The following is a 24,579-nucleotide window of genomic DNA, read 5'->3' as shown; positions in this document are numbered from 1 at the left end:
ATTCAATAGTGGGGATATTTTTTTTTTCTACAATAAAAGAAAGGATTTTTTGACGATAAAAATTTTTTGCATTGTAAATTGAAAACTAAAATTTATTAGGGTGAAAAAAAAATTCCTTGCGTTGAGAACCCATACGAAAAAAATGTATGTGCGGGCAAAATCCATATATGAGACATATAAGGCATATATGTCTCATACATGAAGCATATATGAAGTTTGCCCCCATATATATTTTTTTCGTACGGGAAATTTTTTCTAGTCCCAAGAAAATTTTGAGATTGTATGGAAACCCATAGGAATTCATGTAGGAGTGTATGGATTTATAGAAGAAATCATGTAGGAAACTATGGGTATTTGAATTCCCATTTTCACATGGTGCAGATTCCCATAAGAAATCGAGGTAAAAATCCCCATAGGAATCCACATGGATTTTCATAGGAACCCATGTGAGAATCTTCATCAGGATTTATACTCGATTCCTACAGGAAATCTTATGGGAACCCACATAGGAATCTAGGCTGGATTCCCATATGGCTTTTTTTTTATAGGAAACGCAAAATTTTTTTTGCGCCAAGAAATCTTTTTTTTCGGTGTATAATTAATAATATAAATAAATAAACTTACTTGATTTCAGTGAACATGAATCTGACTTCGTGTAGAACACGGATTACAAACAAGTGCAAGTACCAGTGTTCCGCAAATGATAATAGCAATTATCACAGCGATAAGATACCAAGTGTTAAACGGACCGGATTTAGATGTCGTTATTTTTTTAGCGCCTGATAAGTCAGCCAGTTCGTACTCAGCTAAGCCAAACCTTTTAGCCTTGGCTATAATATACCTCAGGCGCCGCGATGCTTTTTCGCACGACATAGTCTTTTATTAATTTATTCCTTCTTCGTCTGGGGTCTTCTCTGCGACCCGTAGTACTTTATTATATTTTTCAGTCGTACGGTTGAATTTATCATCCTCGAGATGATAACTCAGTAGCTATCAATCCTTTTTACTGGAATTCTTTGACATTTTGATTTATTTGCTGACCCAAATATTTATTGAGCTACAACAGAATTTTTTTTTTTTTTTTTCAATTCATTATTTTTTTTTATTTTCAACATAAATACAAAAAAAGTTTTACTTTTTTTTATCAATCAATAAAATAAAATAAAAATACTGTAAATTTTTTATTAAAAAGAAAAAAAAAATTATTTGTATAAAAAATTATTTAAAATTTAAAAACTAAATAATGATTATTCATATATATTTTTTCATAAACTTGTCATAAATAAAATTGCAAAAAAAAAAAAAAAAGATGAAAATGATGACAAATTGCTTTTTTAATATGAATGTACTTATTTTGTGCTCAACTCTGGTTAATTCATAAATGAATATTTATTAGCAACAAGCGCTTTTTTTTTTTTTATTTTTTTTTTTATTTTCTCTTATTTTACCCAACTTCTTTATTCATTTAAATCTACATATACATGTATATTTTTTTTGTAATTGTGTTTTAGAAATGCGTAGTAAAGTTAATTCTCACCAAAGAGCAACCGCAATCACCGAGAGATCCTTTATAAATAATTCATTAAACTCCTCTCGACCACGAAAATTCACAAAATGCCGCTGGGTGTCAAACTTCACAGTGCAAATATGTTTTACTAATTACTATTTAAATTAATTTATTATAATCAGTTATTTGATTAGCTGCATCGTATTAATTTAATGATTAATTATTTTCACTTACATATGCATATACACATATTATAATTTATAATTATATATATGTATGTATATATTTTTTTTATCCATTTATCTGGACGTTATTTGATCAACTATTATTTTATTTTCGTTTTTATTTTGAATTGTAATGTTAGTAGAATATTAATTATAAATATAGAAAAAAATCAAAAAACCACGTGGTTGGCGGCTTTGATTGTATCTGAACTGGCCGCATGTTCATACTGACGTCGCGACGCTTACTGGTTTGCTGTGATAACGCTTAAGACATTTTATGTGTACGCGCGTTTACAATTTTGCGACTGCGCACTTCTAATATATATATATATATATATATATATATATATATATATATATATATATATAAATTTAGTATTTTATATAGGGGAGACTAGGGCAAAATAAGATACCAATTTTAGGTAAAAAAAAATTTCATTGTTTAAAAATGTTAGGAAATGTTTTTGAAAAAATAGGGCAAGTTGATCAACCCCGAAATTGCGGCCATTTTCAAATTATCAAGTGAAACAATTCAAAAGTGTTGGAAAATATAATTTTTTTTTTTTTAATTTTATATGACTCGAAAAGTTGCCAAATTTTTTTTTTCGGCCGTCTAAAAATTTCTACTTTCACTAATTTTTAAAATTCTCTTATAAAATTAATAAGAGAGATCGCGGACAAATCTTGAAAAATTAAAAAAATAATTTTAAATTGAAGCATTTCTGGTAAAAAAAAAAATTACGTAGACTTAATTGTTCGTAAATGATTTGACTATTGGAAATATTTAAACAATGGTATGAAAAAGTCATAGCAAATATTATTTGTGTAATATAAATATAAATATATAAAATGTATGAATGTAGTAGACAATTTGATAATTAAACTTTTATAAGGTATTAATAAACCGTTTATTAAAATAAAATCCAATAATCTCTTTATTTCATATAAATACGCAAATATATATTATATGGTTCATATGATTCTGGAACTAATTTATAAATCAGAGAGTAAATTCCTTTTCAGTAAAGTAATTAAATTAAATATTCACAATAAATCCAATATTTATCATGAGTATTACGTTATATTACATAAAATATTTGTATGACTATTGATATTTGAATTTACTGACTGATAGCGATGAATAGAACGGTAAATATTAATTTAAACTGATGCAGCAGTTTTCACATTACAACTTGACCTACTCGCTCTATTTTGCATACGTTTATTAAATAACTCAATCGCAATTGGCTGAAATTTATTTTTTCTACTTTATCAGTTTTTACCTTTGCGATATTGATATCGAATATTAACTGGGGCGAAACTCTTGTAACGGAAATAAAATATTAGTACAGTTATCAACACGAAAAAAAATTTCACTGCAACAGAACTTATCTGCGGCTGCAATAGAATAGAATGACACTATTAGGGCCGAACGCGTAATTTTTATTGAGACTATTAAATTATTGTCAGTCGAATTATATTGCAACGAGACATTTAGTTTAGTACAGTAATGCATTTGTCAATGGTTAATTTTACCTCACATTTCGTGTACTTTGAGTCTCCATTATTAAAAAAATATTTCAATAAAAAATATTTTTAAAAAATTTTTTTTTTTATTTTGGAGTAGTCGCGTTATTAGCAATGGCCAATTTACCCCTTATCTTTCATAAATATAAGGAACAAAAAAATTTTTTTTTAGAATAGATGTCTTATTTTACCCTGATTTTCTTTGATTTTAAAAAAATTATTGATAAAATTTATAATAAATGAATGAAAAAATTAAAATCATGATACACGGAAAAAAAATTATAGTAACTGTTCCTAGTACGTTTATGAAATATCATCCCATACCGTTATGGTAATGATTACTTGGAATTATGGGATATAGACCCATACTTTCTGGGGAAGTTTCCATAAGTATGGGAACAATTCCTATCATTATGGTAACAGTTCCCATATCGCATGTGAAAGAATCATGGTAATGATTACCATACTCATAGGAATAGTTCCCATAAGCAAATAGGAACCAATCCTATAACCACATTGTAACGATTCCTAAGCGTATATGGTAATGGTTACCATAATATTATAGTAACCATTACCATAATATTATGGTAACCATTCCCATAGTATTATGGTAACTATTCCCATAATATTATGGTAACTATTTCCATAATATTATGGTAACCATTCCCATAATATTATGGTAACGATTACCATAATATTATAGTAACCATTACCATAGGTAAATAGTAACGATTACCATAATTCCATAGGAACTATTCCGATACCATGTGGGAATTATACCCATAATTATAGGAATGATTACCATAATATATATGGGTGCCGTTCCTATAATCAACATTTCAAAAAAACCGGTTACCATGCAGTATGGGAACCATTCCCATAATATACTGTAACTGTTACCATAATTTTCTCTCCGTGTATGTAATGAAATAGAGTTATTAACAAGCTACTAAAAATAAAGAGTTTATTATTAATAAAATAAATAAATACGTGTGAATGATATTGTGAGTAGGACATAAAATATTGTTATAGAAGAAAAATTTTATATCGTACCTTTTGTCTGTTTTATTTGTTATGGTCATGTAAAAGTTGGATACAACTCAATATTCAGTAACATATTTCACCATCATGTTGTATAAAAATAATTTATATTTTTTTTTATTTTATAGGAGACTGTGATGTCAGTCGGGTGTACACACTAGATAGAATAAATATACAGAGTACGGTGGTTATAGTCTTTTGCCTGTTCTCTTGGACAGGAAATAGCTTGGGATGGATGACCAGGGTGGTTTATTATCCCGTGGGAAGAGTGCCATGCGGAATTTGCGCCTTTAGGTGAAATGTGAGGGTGCAAGAGAGTTAGAGAGATAAAAATAAAGACAGACTAATGGAAAACACGTAAAAGGATATAAAGAAGTAAAATAATAAAAAATAAAAGAAAATGTATGAGTGACGGAAAAGAAGCACATCGTAAATAAAGTATACAAGGAAACGTGAAAACGCGAGCTTGGAATCGCAACCAATGGGAGTATGGGTAGTAACGTTTGGACACATATATATGTATGTGTGTATATATTTATATATTTTGGTTAAATTCGAGAAAATGGCTGTTTTAAGAACTTCTTTAAGTTGTGTTATTTTATTGATAGTATTTTAAGCAAGAGTGGGGTAAAATAAGACACCATTTTTTAACAAAAAAATTTGGAAACTGGTTAACCCTCAGGGCCAGCCTCGAAACTTGCCGATATTTTTAAGCTTTTTGAGTTCAACAATACCTTTGAGTACTTTTGTATTTTCAAGCTTTTTCTCACACACACATACACAGACATCTTTTTGAAAATGTTAGAATAACATCCTGGGGCCTTTGAATATCGATATTTGATGAAATTTAGATTTTCGAAAATAGGGATGAAAACAGTAACTTCCCAATTTTTTTTAAATTTGAAATTTTTTAGCGGGAAGTTTAAAAATTTTTTTTTGGGAATGTTCATATATAGCCTCGAGAAAAAAGAGATGGGGTAATATGGTCACCCCAAGTAATAATAATAAATAAAAAATTTAGTAATTGATCAGCGAACGGACGAACTAATCAAACCAGAGTGTAAATAAAATTTTTTACTAAAGGTCCTGAGAATTCGGAGCAGACTCTAGATCAATTTAGAAGTTTATTAGAACTCAGAGTACGCTACATAGTACTTTTATTAGCACTTGAGTGGTTCTGTTACTTTTTTTTTATTTCATTAGTCAATAGTCATGTTTACTATTTCATAAAATCCTCGAGATTGGATTGTTTATTTATTTACATACTTTTTTTTTTGAGCGCAAGTTTCAGTATTGTTTTTTATCTGATTCGTGTGCTTTAATTCATAATAGTATAAATCTTTTTGCAACAATAAATCTTTTATATTTACCTTTAATTAATTACGACTTTACAAAATATGACTAATTATTATTTTCCGCTTATCAATTTTATTTAATAAGACAATTTAATTTACGTACTATATATTTATTTTAATACTTTTCAATAAATTTTTTTTTATTTCTCATAACCAAATTCAAGAGAAAAAATTAATTAAAAAAATTTTTTTTTTCCTTTTTGGACGGCAGTAAAATTCAAATGAAAATATAGAAAATTTTTTACTCTAATTACTGATTGGCATTTTCAAAAAAAATATCAAAGTCAAACATAAAAAACTAAAGATTTCAAGCTTTAAAAAAAATCATATATATATGTATATATGAATTTGTAATGTAATTAATGAAAAACCATTGAACAGAGCTATTATTTAAAAATTAATATTATCAAATGTAAATTTATAATACATTATATTCGTTATCTGTCTTCCACATGAAATCCGTCGAACAGTTTATTCCCTTTGGAGACTAACAGCTGAGTAGGAAAACGAATATCCGAGTATTTCAAGCACGTTCTTGAATCGCATTATTTAATTAGAACTACTGCAGGACAAGAGAGATATAACGTAGGTACCTACAAAACGACCAGGCACATGGAAACCGTTTTCACGTCTGCGATATGAAAAGTCACGACAGTTTTAAATCTCAGCTTCACAAAAGAAAAAATAACACTGACAATAATAATAAATTGTATCATAAAAATCATTATTAATTTTTAAAACTTTTCAGATATATATTCCCTTGATCAACATTGATATATATTATCATCATTATGAAAAAAAAAATGGTAACGTATATTATTTAATGTTCCGAGTGACAATACAGTAAGTCAATGCAGTGATATTCAGTCGTTAATTGCTCAAATATAATTCAGATTTAATAAATAAAACTTTTTTCAAATTTCTAGAGCTCAAATTTGGTACTCCAAATTTTATTGTATTTTTTTTTTAAACATTTCATTAAAAAAATTAAATTTATATCGTCTTTATCCGCAAGCACATGATATGTATGAAGTTCCGGAACACGGAAGATAAAATTTTTTTTCTTTTAACAGAAGACAAGATAACGAACGATTTCGTTGTCGTGACAAAATAGATTTACTTACAGCAACAAATCTATTGGTTGCAGTAATAAATGATGTTGGGTTAGTATTATAAATTGCGTTTACTATTGAAGCGAACAGTATTAGTTGCCAATACTAAATGTTATATTATTGTCGGAACATATATTCAATTTGTGACCAAAAAAAAAAAATAGAATTATTGATACTATAGTTCTCGTTATGAAAACGTATTTGAAGAAAAGTAGGTTATATGAATTATCAACTGAAAACGTTAAGCTGACAGAAGTAGAATATAGAATTCGCGTAAATTTTATTGGTAAAAATATTTCGTGGAGAAGTGGAATGGTCTAGTTACTTTGAAGTGTCGGAAACTTTTTGAACAGATTATCAAGTTTAATTAACAGATCGAGTTTTATACTGCTGGATGTAAAGTAACGTTCAGGAATGCATTATTTATGAAAATCTAGTGAGAAAGTGCCGAAGTATAGTCACTTTGAAGTTTCGGAAAAGATTGTCATAAGATCTTAGCCCAAACTGAATGGTGATAGTGAAGATTATCAAGTTTGATTAACAGATTAAGCTCCGCAGTGTCTACACTTGTAATTTAGAAATTTTCTTTGAAATTTAAAGCAAATTACTTAAAATGATTGACAAGTTCGAGTGGATAAAAGATATAAAATATTAAATTATTTAAATACTTTATTTTTACATGGCTCTAAATTTCCAATAGAAATCAAAATCCATTTTATTTCAAAGAAAAACGACTGTATTGATTTCATTAGGTTAGAAGTATTGAAAAATAAAACCTTTTAAACTGACGTGTATGCTGTACATTGGTGCGAATTAGCTGTTATCACGATAGAACTGTAGCGTGATGACACAGAAAAAAATGAGGATAATAAAGTGCACTTTTAAGTGTTCAAGGTTTAGAAAAATTCCTAGTGCAAATGAAGCAATTATTTGTAAACAATCCTGCTAGTTCTGGGACGTAATTTATTAGCGACCTACATAACGTGTTTTTTTTTACACAGGAATAGATATGGAAATATATTTATTTTATCAGTTAGAGACATCATAAGTGACAATTCGGTATTATTGATATTTTTTTTCCATGACATAAATATTAATTTATTGGAATAATTTAAACTCTTAATGATTCTTTAACAGTTTCTATAATTATTATTGACTCGAACTTATCTATTACCAATAGGATACTAAAGGCTAGACACATTTTCATAAAATTTTCATCAATTGATTTACTGTCATTTGTTAACTTATTGAGTTCTGACTGTTCACTAATTGGAATTTTTTATTCTATGGATAATTTATACTATTTATCATTTTACATACAATCATTACGCCAGTAATTAAGTTACATTTTCAATTAATGGACATCCGAAAATGAATATGTCGATACATTTTACTGATTAATTTCAAATGTAAAATTGACACTAAAAATTAACCTTTAAATGGCGCCTCTAAAATGTCATACGTTGACACTTTGACCCATGCTTAAAAAAATTACCAAGAGTTTTCAAAATATTTTTACAAAGAAACCTCAGAACTTCGATCATATATCCCTACTCTAAAAACGAATTAGTGAAAATCACGTGACGATCGCTATTTGGCAGTGTTTAAATTAGTGACATACTTTTCAATAGTAAACAGTGAATAGTCACTATTTTCACTGTTTCAAATTTAAGAGAGCATTCTCAGTACAAAAAACCGCCTAACCCCATTGATTTAAAAAATAGAAAAAACTGTAAAAAAATTTGAAAATGATCAGGGGTCAAAATGGCACCCGGTATCATTTAAGGCCTAAAGAAATGAAAACTGTCTTATTTGATGTAATTTTAAAATTCGATTTTTTTTCAACTATGAAATTATTCTACAAAAATAGTATGAAATGTGTTTTACATATTTTATATGTTCCGGAAAAAAATCAACATTTTTAAATTAATCTTTAGCATTGTTTCAATGTCTCTATTTTGCCCAGCCTACTTTTTATAAACATATAATTAGCCCTTCCGGTTTTATAGCCAACCCATTAAAAGAGTTTTGTTTCCTCTGCTTTATTCAATTTTTTTAGATACTCCTACTATATCATATATGTACTTTGTAATAGAACTAAGGCTATAGTTGGTCGGCACCACTATAATAGGAGTGTCGATAAGTGTCGGCTAGAGTTTAGTGGGGACAGAACGAATAAGAATGCAACTCAAAGTTGTACTGCGTGTGACATATAAATGTACAGGCATATAAGTGTGTTTATGAGTTTCCCTACTTTTTCGAACTACTTATACAGGGATCGAAAGTACCGTATCAATAAAAATTTATCGTAGATATTTATTTTTAAATATACCTATTTGGTATCTCATAGTATGTATTTATGTATACGATACTGAAAACCGTCATTTGAATTCGTAACGCGGTCTTTCGTGTTGAGTAGGGATTTTAGGTGAACTGGGAAAGGGTTTGTTTGTCTAAAGTGACGATAGTTACAGTAACTTGAGGTATTCTACACCAGTTCAGTCAATAAGTAGACTTCATTTGGTTCACTTGTCATAGAAAGTTTAACTTCTCATTTATTATGACAAAAATTTATTTTAATTCAATAAAATTTTTGAAGTAAAATCAAATCAACTAAAGCTCATTACAATTTTCAATTGAATTTTTCTCATACTGAAAAATAATTTCTTAAATTTGGGTAAAAATATTATTTTGTGTTACTGAAATGTGTAGTGAGATCCAGATATCAACTCCAGAATCACAAAGAAAATATTTCATTCACATTTACATGGTAAATATAATTTATTGCCTCCCTGGTGGAAATTTTTCGGAATTTTCTCTGAAAAATTCAGTTCTAAAGACTTTTTCAGGGCAACCGAACTAATGAACTTTGAAAATTGAACTTTACCAATTTACTGAGAAAAAAGCTAAATTCAAATCGCCAAAGTTCAAATTTACAAAATTTCAAATTGCCAAAGTTCAAATTTTCGAAGTTCTTTAGGTATGAAACCCTTTTTCAGAGTTTTAAAGACTTTTTTTTAAACAAAAGTCCGAAAAATTTCCACTAGGGCTCTTTTAAATTATTTTTCAAATGTTATTAATTTATTAATTTTGAATAATTATTTATGCCAACAGGAGCAGCAATCAAAATTATGTACTCCTGGTTATCCAAAGCCTGCTGCCATAACTGTAGTTTTGATAAATATTATATATAAATTTTTACAAAAAGCAATTAATCTGGCTGTTTTGAAAATCGATGACCATTACATTGGAAAAAGTCAAATTAAATTATTTAAATCATCTGAAAAAATTAAATCCGTCAAATAATTTTGAATTTTTAGTAACTTTTTAAAAACGTAAAGAATTAATAATGAGAGCGCAATAAATTCAAATTTCCGCATATCAAATTTTTTTGTTTTATCAAAATTAGAACATTGAGTATTTTTTCATCGACAGAATTAATAAAAAATTAATGTTCCATCACTGTTCTTATCGATATATTAATAATAAAATAAAATGCATAATTTGAAAAACGTTGCCTGAATAGCGTCCACCGGTCATTTGACTTCTTGATTATTTTAACTTTCATCCACGGAGCTGGTGCATGACTTGTGAATGGATTGAATGTATAAATTATCGAGTTATTGTTGTATTCGTGATGTACAAAAAATGATGATTATGTTTGATACTTTCATAGAGTTTTAAGAATTGTAGATGCATCTCTTCACTATTTTGCTCTAGTATCACTAACAATAAATGGTGACTTAATATTCCACAGAGGTGGGGATTTTGATCCCTTAGCAATAGCTTGGGAACGTTCAATTGAATTCATTGTCAAAATATAAGTTGGATAAAACGGATTAAATGGTTGAATAGTTGTCGATTTTAAGTCTATTTCGGTCATAACAACATGCCGATCAATTGCTTAGCGTATAATTTTATGCATAATATTTATTTATTCCACAGCAGTGGCAAGGAGATTTAAACTATCGGCAAAACATAAGTTTACTAGTCAACTAGTCGACTCATATTTTGTCGATTCTTTAAATCCCATTGCCAATATCGCGGGCTTGAGTAACATTGACCACAAAATTATGCGCAAACTCATCAATCAGCATGATATTATCATCAATAATAATAATTATAATTCGATGACTATTAAACCGTTTAATCCGTCTTACCGGACTTATATATTGCCAATGGGTTTGATTAAACGATTCCAAATTATTATTAAGGGATGAAAATCTTCTCCTCTGTGGAATATTTAGTCACTGGTTTTTATTGGTGGTATTGGCGCAATGTAGTGATTAGATGCATCTACAGTTTTTAAAACACTATGAAAATTTTAAACAAAATCATCATTTTTTGAATCTCATGAATACAATAATAATTTAATAATTTATACATTAAATCCGTTTACAAATCATGCTCCATCTCTGTGAACGAGAGTTAAAATAATTTAAAATTCCGATGACCGGTTGACTCTTTTCAAACAACGACTGAAATGCTATGTCTTGTTTTATATATGATTGATATTTAATGAGGATATTTATGGGACATTAATTTTTTTATTAATTTCTGCCGATGAAAAAATGCTCGAAGCTTTAATTTTGATAAAATAAAATAATTTAATATGCGGAAATTTTAATTGCTCGCATTTCTTGTTTAAGTCTAAGTATTTACAGACAGAAATTATTCACTGATTGTTTGAAATTGTAAATGATGTTGACTGAAAATTTTTCACTGGTGTAAAATTGTAAATCAATTGTATTTTTTTTGAAAATAATTGTTATATTTATGTATTTGAGAGTGAAGTGGTAATTAATAAAGATTTATGTATGGGAATTGTGTTTTCGAAGTATGTTAATTATTTGATGTCAGTCCTTAGTAATTTAGTTATGATAACAATCGATAGAAAATAAAAAAGATTTAATAATAGTAGGTGTTAATAAAAAATTATAAGCGTTTGAACATTGCGTGACTGGACATCGTCAATGGGGTAGGAATATAAGGGTACAAACGGGTGTAAAATCGATTTTAACAAGACACAATCAGGTAAGTGAAGTAAAAAATATCATTTGTTAACATTATAGAAGATTTTTTTTGTTTAGTATAATCTTTGCATATTTCTAAGCTTTGTAAGAAGTGAAGTAATAGTCGCTTCAATAATTCAAGGGTTGCAACTAAAGGGATAAAAGTGAGAAAATTTTTCAGCTGAAATTTTTTATTCTTCACAAAAAATTTATTAGACAAAAAAAAATTTTTGACATTTATGACCTTTCAATTATTTGAATTTTCGTCAAAAGTGCCTCATTATTTTTTTAAAATTTAAATATTGACCGATTTCCAAAATTATTAGGATTTTCTTATAATTTTTTTTTTTTTAGTTTATAAAAATTTAATGAGGTTAATTTTTTTATGTATTTGGTCCTATTTCAATTTTCAAACTGGAATTTAAAAGTTACAAAAAATATACTGTATAACGTAATTTTGAAATTAATAAAATATATATTTTAATTACAACCATATTTTTTTTTTATTGTACGTCATATTTTTATATGATGGATTCTTTAATAGCTTGTGATTGGATATTTCTTAATTATCTGATAATTGAAAAATTAAAAAAAAATTTTTTTATAAAAAAAAAATTTCATATCGATTTCAGGTTCGAAGTAAAATATAAAAGCTAACAGGCTGACGTGTATGCCATCCATTTTTGCAAATTAACTGCGTTATCAAGATGTAGCGTGATGACAATAGCAGAATAAATAAAAAATTATCAATTACTTTGACTATTTTTATTTTTATCAAAAATACTCATCAGTCAACAATTAAAATTTATTGGCTTATTATAGAACCTAGTTATAGTTGCAACTTTAATTGAACTGCAGTATGAAATTTTTTTTATGGGAATTATTTTACACAGAAGGTGACGAAAATTAAAATGGATGTTCTGTGCGCGGCAATGCTAGTACATGTTCGCTAATTGTAAATTGTGGAGGGGACACGTGTGAAATGCTCGCGTGAGTTAAGTAGTAAAAGGACAAATAAGCAGACAGACAAAAACTTTTGAGATTTTACGTGCTGACAATTTTATGATCATGAGGTCGCTGAGAGTTTCGCAGTGAGATAAAAAGTAAAGAAGAAAAATTATAATTGAACGTAAGTCAGAAAATAAGTTTTTTTATGTAAATATTTATATAATAATTAATTGAAAATAAATATTTGCAGGTTTATCGCATGTTACTTTCATACTTTGCCACCAATTATGACTAATGATCTCGTGCAATCGATCAGCAGCAAAATGAGACCATCACACGTTACTAGTATCTTCAGTCAACTAATTTTGTTATTTATTTCCGCTGACTCTTAATTAGATGAATTTATTTATTTTTCCACATTCAAGTATTGGAAAATTAGTGTACTCAGATTTTTATTTATAATCATAATAATATGAATAAATTTCAAACAATTCGGTACAGTCCAAAAATTTTTTCTAAATTTAAATCAATCATTTTTAAAAATATTTTTTTGTAAGCCACGTTTTAAAACTTTTTTTTTAAATTTTTAATTTTATCACAGATTGCTTTTGCTTCAAATTATTTATAAATCTCATAGATTAAAATTTTTTATTGACCATAAAAAAAAAATGTCATTCACTTTTAAATCTTCTCTGTTTCACTAGAAAAAAAATTTTCTACATCATTTAAAAATAAGGTAAGAGATCAAGTACCTGATCAGGGAACTAGTACCCGGTCACTCATAGATTTGTATATATATACTAAATTTTATAAAATTTAGATATACAAATTCATGGAGATCGAGTATTAGTTCCCAGCGTATTAAAGTCATTGTATTGCCACAAGTAATTGATAATTTTATTTTTCTACTCAGCAAATTATTCATTTTTCATGTCAGTCTTATCTGCAAACTGATACCGAACTTTAATGTATACTATAATTTATAATTCAACTTGATTCTTAGTGGTGTCATAGTTAGCATTCACTAATAGATTTATGTTGTATTGCATAAATAAATATACAAGAATAATATTAACTTGAAAGGAAAACAAGTTAAGTAAAAGATAGCATTAGTATGTATGTATTAAAATAAGAGACGTCAGGTAACCCATAGTAACCGAATCTGTTCATTAGAATTTCACAGTTAACGGCACTTCAAAACGAGGGCTCGGCAATTAATTACGAAGGCAGTGATATAGCGTAATCTAATATCATAAATAATAGGAAACTCGCGCCTGGCTCGCTGTACAGTTGAGTCATTATTTATTCAGGCGAATTCTCTCCCTGCAGAATAGCACTGTACACTGTAGAGTAGAGAATACAGTAGTTGTATATTCATATATATACATAAAGAGAGAAAGAGAGAGAGAGAGAGAGAGAAAGAGACAGTAGTTGTGTCCCGCGCGATCCACTTTGTACCCCTTTTACCATCCAGTGTGTTATATACCCTACACACCCATTTACCCTCCCTCGACACTCACCCACGAGCACTGTTCTCTTCTACCAGACACCACTCTCTATATAGAATCATATAGATTAGTATATAGCGTGGCGGACACCGAAAATTTAAGCAAAACGAATCTGAATCATGAAATACAAGTTAATTGGCCTACTGCGACATGTCGCTATGTTCACTATGTTTTTCTCTCTCAAACTTCATCATTATTAATTATTATTTTAAATTATCGATTATCGATTTTTTTTTTTTTTTTATAAAAATTGATTCTTTCCTCTTTAATTTTAAATTACTACAGGAGACACTTTAAGTGGATTACATTGAAAGCATGGGATTAGTACAGGATTACAATGAATTGGTGATTTTATCTAATGGGTGGTATTGAGAATTAATATTTAATTACACTGGTAATTCACGGGGATTACTCGTGTGAAAGAAGGACGCAGTTTCAAGAGTCACCACTAAGCTGCGTATAAGCGCACAGAATTTTCTTCCTCAGACACATGTCATCTAGCTTTTAACAGCCGTTCAAATGGACAATTTAAAAAATTTTTTTTCATTTAAACAATCTCAGTAAACGTATGAGCGAATCGTATCATAAACAGTCCTTTAGCTTCTTACCAGCGTTACACATTTACGAGCTTGACTGTTGTCAAGCTTCATACTGTTTAACACAGTTACAATCTAAAGGACGATAGGCCTGAGCAAACCTAGTCACATAAGCATGCAGATGTTCATGGTATTTGTCGTGGGTGGACGCCTAGAATCGTGATGATTATCAGCGAAAATCTATCGATGGCTGAAAATTCATGCATACCTTTATCCAACTATTAAGAAATTTACGAGTTTTTATAAAGCTGTCAACCAAACTTGAAACAGGAAATGGAGCTGTCAAAAATTTCTATACTTCACTACAAAAAATATTATACACTTAAAACTTATTGATAAATTAAAATGAATATTTTTTGTATGAATTAGGAATTATAGCAGAATATAAAAAATTTCTAGATGATCACAATAATAATTATAGTGCAGCATAATAATTTTTTGACGAAACCTCCTGTTTTAGGTTTGGTCGACAGCATAGTAATTCGTAAATTTTTTTTTGTCTCCATTTTTCTCCGTGTATAAATAACTGTAATATTTTTTTGAAATTATTAATTTGAAAATATTCCTAAACATCGGATATTTTTTTTATTTTTTTTTTTTTTTACTTGTTCAAACAGAGTACAGCCTGGAGTTGTGTTATTATATACGGCTTATTATTGTTACTATTATTATGTAGCATTCAGCATGTACTTTGTAATTTATTTGTTATTCAAATTCGACTCCAGATGCACTAGAGTTGGATTACTTTATAAAATTCAACTGCTATTTAGTCGCCATATTTTAAATAAAAGTCTACCCAGTTTACAAAATAATGCTTCTTACTATGATCTTCTTTATAAAATTCAAAGCTATTGAAAAATAAAAAAAAAAAACAAAAGGTAATATACATATAATGATATTGGAAAAATATGAAATCAATTTGTCAGAGCTTTTGAAAAAATTCTCTAAAGAAAAATACATTCAATTGATAACACTTGAGAAATAATACCGTCGTTTTTCCTGATACAGCGATACTAGGATAGTTGAAAAATATATATCGTGTATTGGAGTCGTTTATAGTACGTCATATATATATTTATCTCGGGTCCCTCTCGTTCTCTCAATAGAGCAACGAGCAATGATAACTTTTTAAATCGAATTGACTCAAATTGAATCTCAATTCTCATTGAATTTGTCAAGTTAATTTAATGTATTTTTTTTTTTTTTCTTGTATTTATTTTACTTTTATTTAACTTTGTTACAAAAGTTTACGGTCAAGTCCAATTAGAAGTATTTCATAGGATATCTCTTATCCTTTATCAAGTCAAGGATAAAAAAAATAATGTCGAGGCACCGAAAAAATAAAAGGTAAAAATAAATAAAAGTAAAATGTAGGGAATTCAATTCACGTGCTTCCATGCATCCTTCACTAAAAATTTTTTTATTTTTTATTTTTATACGAACCTTATTTCAATGTATATTTTCATATCCACTAACACGATATATATTTTTCGTACAATGTGGGTGTACATATGGTATTCCGTATAGCGACACATGAGCTGGTTTTGTTATGTATAGTTTAGTATAGAAAAGCATAAGATGTAGAGGAGTGAATAAGTAAAGCAAAGCGTAGGTGGAAAATTCTTGTCGTTGCAAGCACACCTACGCCTTTTGCAAGTAGAGATCCCGGTAGTGACATTGAGGGGATGAGTCGAGCGCCCATTCAACCGTCTTCTTGTCCTCGAGCTACTGAAAATTTCTACGATACGCAATATATATATATATATATACATATTCTGCATATATATGTAAATATATATATGGAAGTGCAATGACATATACATTTGAGTACATGGTACTTGTGTAAATAATCTTTAACTGTCAAACGCACGTGGTCGATTTGGAAAAGAGTTTGAAGTTATTTCATTTATAAATATTATGTATTCATAATTTTTATTTTTAAATATAATAAAATATATAGAAGAGGGAAGGGTAGCCCGATAAATATTGAACCAAGTTTTATGTTTAGTACTAAAAGACTAGGTTGCTAAAAATTTAAAACCTATTTCGAGTAGTTTTTGAGTAAACGGAAAAAGAAAAGAAAGAAAGAAATTTTTTTTTTTTACTGTGGCTGATAGAAGCGATTTAGTTTAAAATTTGATATGCTTTTCGGGCATATAATGGCTGCTGAAAAAATTTACAGAAGTGGGTTATCATAAAGGCGGGAATAGAAATTTTTTTTGATACACAGAAAAAAAGAATCTCTTGGCAAAAAATTTTTACTCGCCCTAAGAAAAATTTAACTTCTTAAGAAATTTTTTGCATTATGAACTGAAAACGAAAATTTTCTTGGGAGAAAAAATTTTATTGAGCCTAGAAAAAATTATTTGAGGCGAAAAAAAATTTCTTGTGTCAAGAAAATTTTTGTTTCCATTTCATAATACTAAATTTTTTTTGCGCCAAGAAACCCTTTTTTTTGTAGAGTAAGACACAACCGGGAAAATGGTGACACTAAATTTTTTAGAAATTTTGAAAATTTTCAAATTACATTTTATTTAAAAGATAAGAAAATATAATTGTTCTTAGAAATGATAAAAAAATATAAATGTATTTATTTTTAATTAAAAACTTAATATTTAAAACGCAATTACTAAACCCGCCATTGATTTGTTTATAAAATTTAAATTTTTAAAAAATAAAATGAAAGCAATTTTGAATAAAATGAATTGATACAGTGGAACTGTACGGTTATTGTCAGTAAAATGATATTAAATTTTCATATGAATACTTGAATTGCAACCATTACATTGGTTTATATTTGCCAATTGAAACAGTCAATAACATATCAAATAATGCAGAGGAATAAAAAATATGAGATTTAATTTTAAAATAAATGAACACTAACCAAGCTAATTGTGTCAGACGAGAAATGTGTCGACGAGTAGATTAATTAGTTTGATAAATTGCAGGTTAGTTAGTTATGACCCATGTAATGAGATTCTAGGCTTTAATAAATATATAAATCCTCTAGTATAAATATATATGTGCTGAATATTGAGAGTTCAGGATAGCACGATTTATTGTATCGATTCGTGTACGCGTAACGTTTCTACAGTATTATTTATATATATACATATACATATATATTTGTCGACGTTGCGGATTTTCTCGAGTACGAGAGTTCTGTATGTGCTTCGCCGCATCGCACACACGGTATTGCATATGCAAACAAGAAATCACGTTTCTACTATTCTCGAAAAATTGTCATACGTCATATTCTCTTAGTAAATATTTGTTTAACTATTGGTATATATTTATTTACACAATTATATCAACACCAGTATATGAATGTTCTGTATAAAAAAATATACTTTTTTAAATTTTCCTCTTCATCGAAACAGACTGGGTGAAAAAAATAAAGAATATGTTTATTTACTGACTACATAATGACTTTGGTTTTTGATGAATTATTTACGAAATTTACAAAAACAAACACTGGAAAAAATCGGGAGTGAATTCGAGTGGTTACGGATTTTATTTAAATCCAAATTCACCGTCACTCGGAGTTTGTAAAAAAAATCACTTCGCACGGAGTAAATAAAGAGTTTGTTTCTTTAGCGGAGTGATTTCAGAGCCGTCTGGATTTTATTAAAATCCGCACTGACTCCGAGTTTTCATATTGAAATAAACTCCTTCTTGGAGTAAATTTCACTTCAAAACTTTTTATGATACTGAAGTTAGCCAACGTTAAAAATGATAAATTGTATAAAAAAAAAATATTTAAAAAATTGCACCTATAGCTTTTTTAATTTTCTACATGCGCATGTTTTTAGTTTTTTTTTTTTTTTTTTTTTAGAATTGGTTGAAAAAAAATCCGAAAATTTTAAATTGTCTGCTTCATAATTTTCCATTTTTTACAGTGAAGTTACGAAAAAAAAAGTTGTAAATAATCATCTATAAAAATAAAAAGAAAAAATAAATAGTGTAATGTCTTACTATATTATTAATCAAGCTTTCATTGTTGCGTGTTAAACCCAAGTGATTATTAATTGCTTAGGACTGGTATGGGACTCGAGTGTCACACGTTTAGTTGCATGATGTCTGATATATATTGGCGTTGGGAATGTGAGTACGTGAGTGTATGCGTGTGTTAAATGTATATATATATATATATATATATATATATATATATATATATATATATATATAAGTGTGAAATGTAACATACTATCGACAAAGCATGAACGCGAGCAGTTTGATCTTATTAACGTTTCCATTCGTCGCTGGCACGTGGTGGCAAACAAGGTTTCGTAGGGTGCTCAACTCTGCTGACTACAGAGTAGTATGTGCTCACCTCATATGCGATATGTGTGCTTCAACGCGACAATGTCGATGCATCATCGATGCCCTGTTTCCAATAAACTCAACCAGACGTTCCAGGCTCTTGTCATTAATCATCCGAAGTACTGAGCGACGGCTAACATGAGGACGGGCTGGTTACATCTAAACGTCTGTTACTAATGTTATTAATTTTCCTCTTTTATTATATTTTAAATAAATAAATAAAATATTACTGACGCATTGATAATTTGATTATTATTTTTTTATCGACACTTGAAGTGATTTTCAGGAAAATTTACTTTTAAAAATGGATATGAGGTTGAAATATCGGGCGGTGGATTTTATAATTTGCTATAAATCTCGACAGTCAGTGGAAACTTGAAGATGAATTAAATTGAAAGGTTCGAGAGAGAGTATGGAGGAAGCTGACAGTGATGGTTTAATTGGTGAAGAGACGAGCCGGTGACACATTGGCACGAGACATTGGGATCTCGAAGCCGTCTATCTTTGTGAATGATAGCAGGGAGCATCCTTCGGTCGAACGAGTAGAATGAGCCTCATGCTTGGTTCCCTTGGCGTTCGCACGAGTCGGCAGGAAATTGATTGGCTTCCCCAGGTTCCATTCCCTTCGACTGAGATTAATTCCCATCGACCTTCAACCGTGTAATTTCGTGTTACAAGTTTACACCAGGCTTAACTCCTTTGTATTCATTGACTGTGTACTAGTTCACCTACAGATCATTTTATTTTTTATCATTTTTTAATTACTAAAGTAATTGGGTTTTCATATTTTTTTGTGAGTTGATTGAGAATTTTTTTTTTAATTCCATTCATTTATTAGTTTCGAGTTTGATAAGCTCATTAAAAAATTATTCTAGGCTTTACATAATTAATTTTTTATGGCTTCTTTTGAGTTTGTCTTCCAAAAGTGAAAAAAAAAAAAATACCGCAGCTCGGATTTGAACCGAGACCTCCAGATTACCGAAAGCCCAGGGAATAGCAATGTATTGAGTCCTCGTTAACACACACAAACACTGCACACGGTAAATAGAGGAAACAACAGTTACACATCCACGGAACAAGGTCTATGACACAATCCTCTAACGAGTTTCCCCGAAACAAGAACTTCTGTAACGTGGGTACCAAGACGTTATTGAAGTAGTTGTTGAATAGATGCGTATAGAGCTCAAAACCGTTCTGGCGCGTTACCACTTTCGCCACTGCGGCTTCTGTCAAACGTAAATTATTTTATTGTCCTTATACTTAAAATACGAATTGCCAGATAATGAGAGACGAGCGATTACCGACTGTGGTAAAGAAATTTTTAAATAGCTTTTTTTTAAGACGGTCTATAATAACTGATGTTCGAGCTTTTTTTTTCAAACAAAACCGTTAAAGGCAAATTTAAGAACGAGGCGCAATGCATCATTAATTGCTTATTGAAATAATTTTTTATTATTATTTATAATAATTTTTTTTTGTCCCGATATAAAATTGGCCATAAAAATAATTAATTACCAAATTTTATTAATAAAAAAAAAAAAAATACCGCAGCTCGGATTCGAACCGAGAATTCCAGATTGCCAATTGGGGCTCATAGACAATGGATTCTGTTTGTTTCCAATCAAACTCAAACTCACACAAATCAAACGTGCAATGGAATGTCTTAAGTATGTAAAGACTAATTAGTGCTATTTAAAACCACACAGGAAACAAAGAGAATCCACCATCGAATCGACACCCGGCTGGTTTCACTGCCCCCACTGTGACAAGACAAGCTTGCCACAAGAGCCCCAATGTCATGGGGCTTCCTCATGACATCGGGTAAGTTACCTCGAAGCAGCTTACAGTCCACAAACTGTTCTGGCGCGTTACCACTTTCGCCACTGCGGCTTCGGTCACTTTGTCATATTTAAATCGCTTATAATGTGCCTTTATATTTGAATACTTTGACCGACAGTACTCATCATTTTTCAAATTTAAATTTTCTTAAATATTTAAATTATTTATATATATATATATATATATATATATTTTTTTTTTTTTTTTTTTTTTCAAGATAATTTAAATAGAAGGCTAGAAAAAATTTTAATAGACGTTTAAAAACATTGGTATGTAAATATAAAAGGATACATTGGACAGTTGTGTCTATATATTTTTTTTAATAAAAAAAAAAAACTATTGGATTTTTATTTGAAATTCTCTTTGATCTGGATCGTGATATTTTTTTTACTTTTACAGCCAACGATTTTTGCGACTCAGAAAAAAAAATATAATTTTGATTAAAGCTTAATTATTTGAACATTTAATTAACCTCAGACTCGCTGTAGTAATTTAATAAAAAAAGTTTAATTAGAATAAAATTTATGATAAATATTTTAACAAAGTAAATTAATAACTTCTGAAATAGGTATTTGTGTAATATAAATGAATATTAATATATATGTATAAAGTAAAACTGTCGAAATAGTTAGAATGAAATTAGTGAACATCGTATATGCAATAAATTAGAGAGTCGAGTGAAAGAGAATTAAATTTATAGTTACAAATGGACTGTCCGATGTCCTTGTGGTTTCAAGAGCCTTTTCCCTTGTCTCAGCATAGCTGTTTGCGTCAAGTACCGTTGACTGAGTTTCATTGTCTCCGTGCAACCAAAAACTCAACTATACATACTATTCGGGGTGAAGGTGCAAAGAGAACAAAGAGAATGATAAAAACACCCTCAAATCGTCCACGATAAATGCATTTTTAATTTACCGGTATTTACATACTTCTATTGCTATGCAGACTTAAATTTCGATCCAGACTCAAAGTACAACTTTAGCTCAATCATTTACTTTTTTTTTTTTTTTTTCATAAATTTTATTTATTCTCAAAATAATTGGAGTCAACCTAAGTAACTTTGGTCTAATCGGGTGATTTTAACCCTCTTTCAAAATGATATTTAACCCTCAACGGTCACGCTTCCGGCACGAATGGAAAACTAAAACGGTCACGAGAGATCAATTGATATTTTTATAGGGATCAGAATTACTATTTTTGTTAGATTCAAATAATTGGACATAAAAGAAGTCTTTTATAAAAATTATTTGCTAAATATAACGTGAAATAAATAAATACACTGTAAAAAATTTTCGGAGTGGACGAATGTTTATTTGTTTAACGTCAGAGTAAAATTCACTCCGAAGGGAGTTTATTTTTATATTAAAACTCTGGTTCAAAGTGAATGCGGATTTAAATATAATTTAATTCACTCCAAAATCACCGCTGGAAAAACAAACTCCCCCTCTACCCTATATGCGAATTGATTTTTTCTAAGACTAGAACTTTGAGTGACGGAGTGAATTCGGATTCAAATGACATTCGTATTTTTACAGTGTACTAAATTGATGAGTTTCTCAACCAAACAATCACAATGTCAAAAATTGGCAGAGTAAACGCAGATTAAATTTGGAGCAGATGATTTTTTATTTATTCAATTCATTCGAAGTGAAATTGACTCCTAAAGAGTTTATTTCAACACTGAAACTAGGGATCGAAAGGATGTGGATTTAAATAAAACTCACATCAATCTGAAATCAGTTCGCTGAAAAAATTTCCCTATTTACTGCATACGCAGGGTGATTTTTTTAAAACCCGAGTGACAAAGTGAATTCGAACTGTAGTAAAATTCATATTCCCTCAAATTTACTCTCAATTTCCTACAGTGAGTTTAATGAAATTATATATTTATAGTTTATCAGATTTTTTATTTAATTGATAATTATTTGATCAGTTTATTGAAACCGTTAATTAATTTATTTAAATTGCTACAAAATATTATTTATTCAATTTTATTTAATAGCTTTGAAATGCATTGAGTTTATTCGGATGTTTATTTAACAACTTGGTTCAATAAACTCTTTATTATTTATTAATAAACCATTCAATTAAATCTAATTAATTGTTCATTAAGTATAATTAAATTTATTGAAATCAATTAATTCCTTTTTTCATTGTCCATTGTGCCTTGAGTTCGTCATTTTATCTCAGTCTACTCTGTACACACACGTATACAAACACACACACACATATATATCTAAATATTGCCATTAATTGTAGGTGTGCATTTGACATCAGAAGCATTAGTAATTAGACGTCAATTAATTTCATTGAACTCAAAGACAAACGTTTAGTATTATGGATTAATTATCGTATGTGTACATATGATTAAAGAGATTGTTTAATTACAGAATAGATACGTAAACATTTAATAACACGATTAAGTGTTAATTCACAGTGGCATCTTTACTCATCCCTAAATTGATTCACAAATCCTCTCACACGTGACTACATTAAAGTACGTTCAGCTTTTAATGACTGTAATTAACACCATGTTTCGTAATTGGTAATTTGAATACTCAAGTATTACTAAATGCCACTAAAATATTTAAAAATGCTCTCAATTAGTGAGACTATGGCTCAATAAATAAACGTTATTTTGTAGGATTTGGTTAATTATAACTATTGATTGTTAATAATCAATTAATATTTTTAAAAAATCGTACGATAGTTTCATTAAAACTTCTGTCCGTGTTTCAATTAATATTTGAAGTTCGTAATGGATTTTTGATTGTAAATAAACGGATCAATAACATGCGTATGCTTTGAGTAAAGTAAATATGTGTATGTTTTAAACAAGGTATAACTGGATATATCCAATAATACGGATGTATCTATTTCATGAGCTACTGTAAACTCGAGTTTTGATTGGAAACGTGGGAAAATACCAGGCATTAATGTCATGTCAGTAGTTTGTGTAAGCTTTGGATTATCTCTCTGAGCTTATAACATCAAACATACTTTCAATTGAAGTCCACTCGTGTAATATATCATGCTTAATTTATTCCCGCTTAATTGTTATTGTATATTATTTCAAACTTACATAGAGGTCAGCATCTACTGGATACTGGGTAATTATTTACACAGGACGGAATGTATTATCGCCAAGGGCTAAATCTGAAATTAAATTTACCATCAATAAAAAATAATTTTTAAATTTCGAAAATTTGATATTTTAGTTTTTGAAATAATGTCTCATACCTTCATACTCGTTCATAAATATATATGTATATATATCAATGGATAGTAAATTTAAATATCATCCTTTATATTTGAAACTGATATTTTTTTACACAAGTTCTTTGCAGCATTAACTTTTATTTTTTTGATAATAATTAATTTTTTTTTTTTTGCCTAAAAATATCCAAATTGTCGGTTATCTATTTGTTTTTTGTTTGTAAAATTTAAAAGAAGCTGTAGAAATTTAAAGAAATTTTAATCTATTGATATAGAATTCAAACGAGTGTGAATGCAGCAGGTATAAGACTTTTCTGAATTTTAAATAAATAAATAAATGATTTAAAATAATGAAATTTAAAAAAATGCGC

General features: G+C 28.8%; 1 long non-coding RNA gene across 1 annotated transcript; it reads right to left on the bottom strand.

The window, feature by feature from the left end:
• Nucleotides 1-891: 891 nt before the first annotated feature.
• Nucleotides 892-24,375, bottom strand: LOC103580459 (uncharacterized). The gene is made up of 3 exons (XR_008403969.1): nt 24,233-24,375; nt 24,075-24,148; nt 892-1,057 (listed from the first exon to the last, which is right to left on the bottom strand). It is a non-coding gene; the product is annotated as an uncharacterized LOC103580459 (long non-coding RNA).
• Nucleotides 24,376-24,579: the final 204 nt, after the last annotated feature.

Source organism: Microplitis demolitor, chromosome 7, assembly GCF_026212275.2.
Source record: "Microplitis demolitor isolate Queensland-Clemson2020A chromosome 7, iyMicDemo2.1a, whole genome shotgun sequence".
In the NCBI taxonomy this organism is placed as follows: domain Eukaryota; kingdom Metazoa; phylum Arthropoda; class Insecta; order Hymenoptera; family Braconidae; genus Microplitis; species Microplitis demolitor.
Note: the sequence above shows the minus strand (reverse complement) of the source record. Positions and strands in the feature narration are given on the sequence as shown.